General features: G+C 45.2%; 1 protein-coding gene across 1 annotated transcript in view; it reads left to right on the forward strand.

Annotated features, from left to right (window-relative positions):
• Positions 1-10000, forward strand: part of LOC130120355 (neuropilin-2-like) — a 131381-nt gene that overhangs the window by 50060 nt on the left and 71321 nt on the right.

A 10000-nucleotide genomic window follows, 5' to 3' on the forward strand; every position in this document is an offset into this window, starting at 1 on the left:
CATCCTCACCATTCCACTGTCCTCCCTCTCATTCATGCATATGTATTCCGTCTTGCTTCTACTGACTTTCATTCCTCTTCTCTCCAGTGCATACCTCCAATTCTCCAGGCTCTCCTCAACCTGCTCAATACTCGCCCTACAGATCACAATGTCATCTGTGAACATCATAGTCCACCGAGAATCCTGCCTGATCTTGTCCATCAACTGTCCATCACCATTGCAAACAAGAAAGGGCTCAGAGCCAATCTTTGATGTAATCCCACCTCCACCTTGAACCCATCTGTCATTCCGACCACACACCTCACCACTGTCACACTTCCCCCATACATATCCTGCACCACATATCCTGCAACTTCCGACTCGGCACCCTGTCGTATGCTTTCTCTAAATCTACAAAGACACAATGTAACTTCTTCTGACCTTCTCTATACTTCTCAATCAACATTCTCAAAGCAAACATTGTATCTGTGGTGCTCTTTCATGGCATGAAACCATACTGCTGCTCGCTAATCATCACCTCTCCTTTTAAACTAGCTTCTATTACTCTTTCCCATATCTTCATGCTGTGGCTGATCAACTTTATACCTCTTTGCCCACTGTTTAAAACAAATGTAAAATAATTCCCGTATAGCTGCGTTTTTCACAACATAAAGTGCAACGTAAGTTCAGCCTGCATTCATCAGTTCACCAGCTAAGTGTGTGCTTGTAGGCTCTCATACAGCAGATGCGTCTGTAACACTGCACTTTTCATCTCCCGGCTCAAAATGAAATGAACACTCACAGTCAGGTAAATCTCAGTTGCCCTGGAGGTCCAGCCATCACTGGCGAGAGCTGTGTCGGAGTTTGGCCCAGTTGGTCCTCAATCCCCTCACGTGTCTGTTCATACAGCTCAGCCATTACTTTGATAGTGAAGTGCATGCAGGAGAGCAGAGTATAACGCGGCTCAAGCTTTTTCACCAAATGGCGAAATCCTGCATCTCTAACAACTGCAAATGGCTGTAAATCTTTAGCCGTGAACACCCCAACAACTTTGGCTATTTCTTTGTATTGGTCTTTATTTGTGTGAAAGGTCTTCTGAAAGGCAGCAGGAAGGAGAGTTTGTTGTTTCTTCCCTATCGTGTGTGACTCTTTCCTCGATCCAGCCAGGGATGTTTGGGTGACGCCGGCGCAGATGCCCCATCATGTTAGATGTGTTACCGTTAGCATACCTGACATGTATCAAGCAATATTTACAGACCGTCTCTTTTTTCTTTTTTTTCCCCCATTTGTCTCCCCGGTTGTACTTGGCCAGTTACCCATTCCAAGCCATCTCAGTCGCTGCTCCACCCCCTCTGCCGATCTGGGGAGGGCTGCAGACTACCACATGCCTCCTCCGATACATGTGGAGTCACCAGCTGCTACTTTTCACCTGACAGTGAGGAGTTTTGCCAAGGGGACGTAGCGCATGGGAGGATCACGCTATTCTGCTAGTGCATCAACCATGACACATACCCACATCCGGCTTCCCACCCGCAGACACGGCCAATTGTGCCTGTAGGGACGCCTGACCAAGCTGGAGGTAACACGGGGATTCGAACCGCTGATCTCCGTGTTGGTAGGCAATGGAATAGACCGCTACGCTACCCGGATGCAGACGGTCTCTTTTTTTTTATTGACGACTTTTGCTCCCTCACTACTGCAGTCCATGCTGAATCAAAAACTGTTCCCACACATCTGACTTAAAAGATGTGTGAGAAGACAGTTCGTCTTCCACATGGCATCTCCACACCGTAGTCCTGCCTGTTAGCTTCTGTTCTGTTCCCCTCTCCAGTTCACCTTACGTGACTCGTCATTGGTGTACTAACAGTTCATTGGGCCGCGACTCTCCGGGGAAAGGGAAAGGAGGGTCCTGCATGCACACAACCTAACAGCTTTTGTTTCCTTGTGGAACCGAAAAACTGTGGCTCACGTGTGCAAACCGGGCCGTGGCTTATGTAGTGAACTGTTCGGGTTTTTACGGTTTGGTTTTGCATCCCTTTGTGTGTGTGTGTGTGTGTGTGTGTGAAGGCCAGTAAATTAGTCATCATCGATGGCCAAGAACATCCTTGGCAGCCGATTTTATAGGTTGGGCGTGCAAAATTCTGTCAGTAAACATCCTTTTTATCCTTTAAAAAAAAAGATAGATTGTTTGACTGAGACCTAAGTCTTGACGCCTTCAGGAAGCAGTTTTGTTTTTTTAATTTGATTATTTATTCACATCATGATTTTGTAACTGAAGTTTTGTTCCTTTCCTCTTTTTCTTCGAAATGAAAGGCTCATCATACCAATGAAAAAACAATTGAGTGGTTTTAAAAAGCAACCCGTCATCCAGGAAGCTGTTGTGATCAGGTCATTGTAGAAAGGTTTCCATCATGTTGTCGCCACTGTCAACACGACGAAGTAACAATGTAGCACAGTGGCACACATTTTGTTTGTTGTACATGTTTTCCCGTAAAATATAAAAGATATCCATTATTCCATCATCTATCCATCCATCCACCCATTAATACATGAATCGTTTCCTTACCCGTCTTCTTTTCACCCATCTATCTGTCCATCCATCCGTGTATTCTGTTTCCTTAATGTCTTTACCCAATCACGCCTGTTACTACCCCTTTCTGCACCCCCTTCCTTTCCCACCCCTTACACACTGTTCACTTGACATCTTCCTTCACTCTCCCTCCCGCTGTCACCACCTAAATCTCTCCCTTCATCTATCCTTTCTCCCCTTTGTCTGTACGCTGTTGTTCACCCCCCCCCCCCCCCGCTCTCCCTCCCTCCCAAGTGTGTTTCTGAAAAAGTCATCATGATTTGGACAACCAAATTTATGCTGTTTGCACAAATGGTGATTCGTCATTGGTTTGGTGTGTGTGTGTGTGTGTGTGTGTGTGTCCATTTCCCTAGCACATGCAGATGCAAGACAGATGCTACGTACACACACACACACACACACACACACACACACACACACACACACACACACACAGCAACTGTCTGACATCTGTGAGGCAGCTCATAGGGGCAGAGCGATTGTCGTCCAACATTAAGGTGATTTGTGTGAACTGTAATGTATTTGATAATGTCATTAAAGACTTGTTCTGAACCAGATGGGGCATGTGGAATACATGTTAACAAGTAGAAAGGTTTTAGAGAGTAACAGGGACAGAGAGACAGAAAGAGAGCGAGCGCTAGAAAGAGGAAGAGTGACAGAATTATTCTGTCAGACACATGTGCGTACATTGCACCGACAGGCACAAAATGCCACATACTGACTTTGGGGAGATGTAGATTGTAGTAAGAGAGAAGAAGAGCCAAGGTGAGAATGGACAGAGGTCAAGTTCATATCCAGAAATACTCTCATTTGGTGACATATTAGTTGAGCAATGAGCAGGTTGTTAATGTCTTGGAAAAGGTAAAAAAAATCATTCCTTGCTTATTTCTATTCTATTTATTTATTTATTTTACTTTTTAGTGTTTCATTGTGTCCCCTTTCCTGTTTTCTGTTTTTGAGAAAAGCAGCTGTGTTCCTATGAATCCACCCATGAGCAGATGGATCATCATGAGATTATGACGGTTCCTCGAGATAGCAGGCGTTTGAGGTGATAAGAAATAAGGGGGGGGGGCACGTCTGAGTGCCATAGTGGTCTATTCCGTTGCCTACCAACACTGGGATCGCCGGTTCAGGTCCCCGTTTTACCTCCGGCTTGGTCGGGCGTCCCTACAGACACAACTGGCCGTGTCTGCAGGTGGGAAGCCGGATGTGGGTATGTGTCCTAGTCGCTGCACTAGCGCCTCCTCTGGTCGGTCAGGGCATCTGTTCGGGGGGGAGGGGGAGATAGCGTGATCCTCCCTCACGCTACATCCCCCCTGGTGAAACTCCTCACTGTCAGGTGGGAAGGGGCAGCTGGTGACTCCACATGTGTTGGAGGAGGCATGTGGTAGTCTGCACCCTTCTCTGGATCGGCAGAGGGGGTGGAGCAGAGATCGGGACAGCTCGGGAAATAGGGCAATTGGTCAAGTACAATTGGGGAGAAAAAAGGGGGGGTAATAAAAAAAAAAGAAATGGGGGGGTCTCAAATTTGAAAACCAATCTGTCTATTCTGTGATATTGTGAAGAAAACAGGTTTCAGGGTCCCTGCGTCCCAGGATGAGAAATCGAGAGCAGTACTGTGGTGCAGTTCATTAACAAAGCATATATCAGAAGCTTGCCACTCACCTTGTCTATATTTGCAATTTAGGACCAGTCTGCTGCCCTTGATAATTTACTTTGCAGAGACTGAGAGCAGCGAAACACTTTTCCTGAATACCCACACACTCCGTCCAGTATCAGCCTCTCTGTAGGGCGTCTCTGTGCCTGCTTAAATACACACACATGCACAGTGACGCCACTCCTTACTCCCTCTATGCAATGCCCAACTTGCGACCAGCCTGCCACAGTGGCTGACTGCTCGGGCTCCCGTCTGGAGGAGATGAAGAACCTCTGCAACAGAAGTACATTTTGGTTTTATGAGTTACACATGTCAGCAAATAGCATTAAATATGTCAGGCAGGAGTTATCCGTGGCCACTGCAATGCTGGACCCTTGCCAACTGAAACATCCTCTATACATCTTCACTTGTATCAGGAAGGAAGGATTTAAAAAAAAAGGAGAGGAATGGAGGACAGAGAGGTGGAAGGAAAAGTCAGAGGGTGTAATGGGAGGGACGTGACAAAGTTGGATGGGAAAAGTAGAAGAATGATATACAAGAAAGGAATAAAGAAACAAGGAGAGCTAAAAAACAATAGAAAAATAAAGAAGGGAGAGAAAAAAACAAAAGCATGAGAGAATGGTATTGAAAGAGCAAGGAGGGTCTCCTCCATGGAGAGTGCCGGGGACCGTGTCAGAGGAGCAGCGAGAGGAGAAGTGGAGACCAGTGGGAGAGAACAGGAGAGAGCCAAGCAGAGTGGGAGGGAGGAGGAGGAGGAAAGAAACACTCACAGGGGAACCTGAGAGCAAATGAAACTGGGATGGATGGATGGACAGAGGAGAGGGAGAGTAATGGGAATAGCAGAGACGGGTGTTGACCACAAGCCCCTCTAGAGAGATCAGAGGTCTGTGAAAAAAAAATGATTGAAGGCCAATGAAAGGAGGGACAAAAAAAGGAAAGAGTTGAGCCAGACATGGTGTAGAAACAGCTATAGAAAGGTTTGGGAAAGACGCACGCACGCACGCACACACGCACGTACGCACGCACGCACGCACGCACACACACACACACACACACACACACGCACACACACACACACAGGGTCAGCCACAGCTTCCTTTGGGACCTTATAAGTGGGTTTGTCCTGGTGTGATAAAATGAGAGAAGATAGAGGGAGGACCTTTATTATTTCATGACTATACGCATGCACACACACACACACACACACACACACACACACACACACACACACACACACACACACACACACACACACACACACAGAGGCAGACACAGCACGGACATTTGAATAATTTATCGTCCCTGCGCTGGCCCTAGCTGAGACCTGACTGACTGGTCTCGCAGGCTCGAGACAAGACCTCACATCCACACTCACACATTGACATTGAAATGCACATGCACAAAAAACACATAAAAATTAATAGCTATGCATACACCCCCCCCACACACACACACACAGACTTTGCACACAAATGCACTCTCTCTCGCACACAGTTTTGCAATCTTCCTATGTCTCTATTAGACATAACACACACACACACACACACACACACACACACACACACACACACACACACACACACACACACACACACACACACAATAAGAGGCAGCACGTTTTGGTGTGGTTGCATCCTTGAGAAGGGTGGACAAGTTAATCCAGCTTGTGGCTTCAGTGCAGTGTGTGTGGGCAGTATATGTGTGTGTCTGTTGAAGAGTTGGATGATGGAGTGATGAAGGTTTTGAGTTTCTCCTTCACCTGCAGATACATCAAACGTGTCCCCCAGGCTGACGTCTTTACAGATACGAGAGTTTTTGTCTTTTCTGTTGTGCCTTTTATGACCACATTATTTTTCTGGCCATGAAAGAGATTAGACACACTTGCAGGAAACAATACAGACAGTCTGACACACACACACACACACACACACACACACACACACACACACACACACACACACACACACACACACACACACACACACACACCTTTTATTTTACAAACTGCTCTATTTCTACAGTTTTTCTCTCTGCCCTGCACCTCATTGTTATTCAGGAGGGTAGGCGCGTGTGTGTGTGTGTGTGTGTGTGTGTGTGTGTGTGTGTGTGTGTGTGTCGGAAGGAAAAAGGTAAAACTGGAGGGCAAGAGAGGAGACAACATTGAACTAAAATGCTGTTTGGTTGTTTTGTTGTATTGCTGAGCAAAATCTTGTGTGTGTGTGTATGAGACAGAGAGAGAGACAGCGAGACAGAATGATATATGGGTGTGTTAAGATGTGTAAAGGTAAACCTGTGTTCACCTCACAGTATTCTTGGTGTCCACTTACCTAATCACTTAACGGAGGAGGAAACACCTGAACCAGTGTTAAACACACACACACACACACACACACACACACACACACACACACACACACACAGAGGCTAACCTGAGCCCTTTGCAGGTGTTTTCCATTAGCAGATTAGCATTGAGGCCTTTCAGAATAAGAGCGGCAGCTGGTGACAGCCAGACAGCTAAGATGGTGCACATATCCCCTTTCATGTCCTCCCTGTTTTCATTCATACTGCTGAGACAGGGCTGCAAGGACTGTCTATTCACCCTCCAGTCAGTCTAATCTACGTGTAAACTGGACTACGAATGACTGAGCTAATGCTAATGACTGAGCATTCACCCTCAGTTGGTCTTTTCATAGGTTGGCTTGGTGTAGAGCAGGGGAAGGTAATGTTATCCAGAAGGGGCCGGTGTGGTTGCAGGCTTTTATTCCAACCAAGCAGTTATACACCTGGTTCGGCTAATCAACTAGTAGTCGTTGCTAAATACCTTGAGAAATAGACTGAATGGCTGGAATGTTTTTGTCTTTGCATTGCACTGCTGCGGGCTGGGGAAGAGATATTTCATTTTATGTGCGCAGGCGCTTGGAATTAAAGGACAAATAAATGTTCCTGATTCCTGAAATATTAATTTGCAGACAACCATTGCACATGAGCAAAAAAACAGGATTAAAACATGCAGAATAACCAATAAAACATGTACTGTACAGTAAGACCGGATAGGTTATTAGCTCAATGTAGTGCAAGAGCAAGTTAATTATCATTTATTATTTATGAGTTTATAATCTATATAGATAGCTTTGCACCGGGGTCCACTTCAAACCAGTGTGGACTTGACAGACCTTAAGAATCAGCTGCTGTAAAGGCTAAACTTTGGCTAAAATCAAAATATATGTTGTGCGTTATGTCCCTAGCATAAGTGGATTTTCAGAAACACGACTGTAGAGACAGATTGTAATACTCTTCACTTGAAGTAGCTCTGCTCTGAGCCTAAACATAGATGTTAATGCACAATAAATGGACACCATGTTCATGAGAGCAAACAATTTGACGCAACTCTAGCTTAGAGGTGACTGCCGCACACACACACACACACACACACACACACACACACACACACACACACACACACACACACACACACACAAATGCAGTGTTACACATACATACAAATGCACATACAGATATCATACTGTGTGTGTGTGTGTGTGTGTGTGTTAAGAAAACAATCCTGAACCTGTGTGTGTGTGTTAGTAAAGAAAACACAGCCCTGCACCTGTGTGTGTGTGTGTGTGTGTGTGTGTGTGTGTGTGTGTGTGTGTGTGTGTGTGTGTGTGTGTGTGTGTGTGTGTGTGTGTGTGTGCACGCAAGTATATGAATGAGTCTGTCAGGGAATTCTTTACCAACAACATTCCCTACTTTGGAATTTTCTGTCTGAACACCAAGGGAAATCAGCATTTACCGACCACTTCCCACCCCACACCCTTTGGAGCAGGACTTCATAATTACTATTTTACACACACACACACACACACACACACACACACACACACACACACACACACACACACACACACACACACACACACACACACACACACACACACACACACACACACACACATACCCATAATTACAGTCTGCTACAACAATCCCATTAAGTGTTTTGGGGCCTTTAGGCGTTTTTCCATTATTTTACTGGTTACAGTTTCTAGTAGTAAGGGCATTGTAAGGGCATCAGTTTACTAAATTAGACCTTGTACTTTTACCCAGAGGGTCACGACTGCAAATCCCAGCTGGCTTATGACCCGGCCCCTGCCCCTGCAAAATCACATTAATCTATTTTCTGTCACCTCTGAAGGCTTCTATAGTTTTTGTAGATTAGGAGTAGAAGAAAGATAGCACACACACACCCACACACACACACACACACAAACACACACACACACACACACACACAAACACACACACATGGCAGCAGCAAAAAACCCTTATAAATAAGTACCCAAGCAAACAAGCAAATAATTGCAAGCCTGTGAGGCCTAGCTAATGATTTACTGTTGTTGTGTTAAACAGTGAAGCATGTGTACCTTCTGGTCCACACAGATGTAAGATAGTTGTACTTTCTGGTCCACACAGGTGTAAGATAGTTGTACCTTCTGGTCAACACAAATGTAAGATAGTTGTTCTTTCTGGTCCACACAGATGTAAGATAGTTGTACTTTCTGGTCCACACAGATGTAAGATAGTTGTACTTTCTGGTCCACAGAGATGTAAGATAGTTGTACTTTCTGGTCCACACAGATGTAAGATAGTTGTACTTTCTGGTCCACACAGATGTAAGATAGTTGTACTTTCTGGTCCATACAGATGTAAGATAGTTGTACTTTCTGGTCCACAGAGATGTAAGATAGTGGTACCTTCTGGTCCACACCGATGTAAGATAGTTGTACTTTCTGGTCCACAGAGATGTAAGATAGTTGTACCTTCTGGTCAACACAAATGTAAGATAGTTGTACTTTCTGGTCCACACAGATGTAAGATAGTTGTACTTTCTGGTCCACACAGATGTAAGATAGTTGTACTTTCTGGTCCACACAGATGTAAGATAGTTGTACTTTCTGGTCCACACAGATGTAAGATAGTTGTACTTTCTGGTCCACAGAGATGTAAGATAGTGGTACCTTCTGGTCCACACCGATGTAAGATAGTTCTACTTTCTGGTCCACACAGATGTAAGATAGTTCTACTTTCTGGTCCACAGAGATGTAAGATAGTGGTACCTTCTAGTCCACACCGATGTAAGATAGTTCTACTTTCTGGTCCACACAGATGTAAGATAACTGAGGGATACAGAGACACACAGTGAGAGAGAGAGAGAGAAAAAAGAGGGACACAGGATGGGGGAATGAAGTGTAAAAAGTCCGGAAACGGGGTAGGAAGAAGATGCCAGTGAGGGGGGGGGGGCTTAAGAGAGACACAGTGATTCTCAGTCAGATAGACAGAGATATACAGTCATGGTGTCAAGAGACCAGAGGGGACCAGAAGAGAGGGCCTCTGGCTGTGTGTGCTCATATGCAATATGCTTTTTATCTCTGTGTGTTTTCAGACAGGACATATGTTCATAAAGTTTGCATGTGTGTCTATGTCCATGCATAATTTTTTGTTTTTCAGTTTGTGTGTGTTCGTGTGTGTGTGTGTGTGTGTGTGTGCGTATGTGTGTGTGTGTGTGTGTGTGTGTGTTATGTTGAGACGTGACCTTGTATGTTTTTCTTTGTTCTCTGTGTGTAGGAGTAAAATCATTGTTGTTCTGTGTGTGTGTGTGTGGGGGGGGGTGTGGGTGTGTAGTCCTGGTTATGTCGAGAGGACATGAGAAGAGTCTACTCTCCCACCCACTAACACCCGTGATATATTACACATTGCGTGAACTTTGACCCGGTGTG

The sequence above is a fragment of the Lampris incognitus genome, chromosome 11, assembly GCF_029633865.1.
Source record: "Lampris incognitus isolate fLamInc1 chromosome 11, fLamInc1.hap2, whole genome shotgun sequence".
NCBI classification, from domain to species: Eukaryota; Metazoa; Chordata; class Actinopteri; order Lampriformes; family Lampridae; genus Lampris; species Lampris incognitus.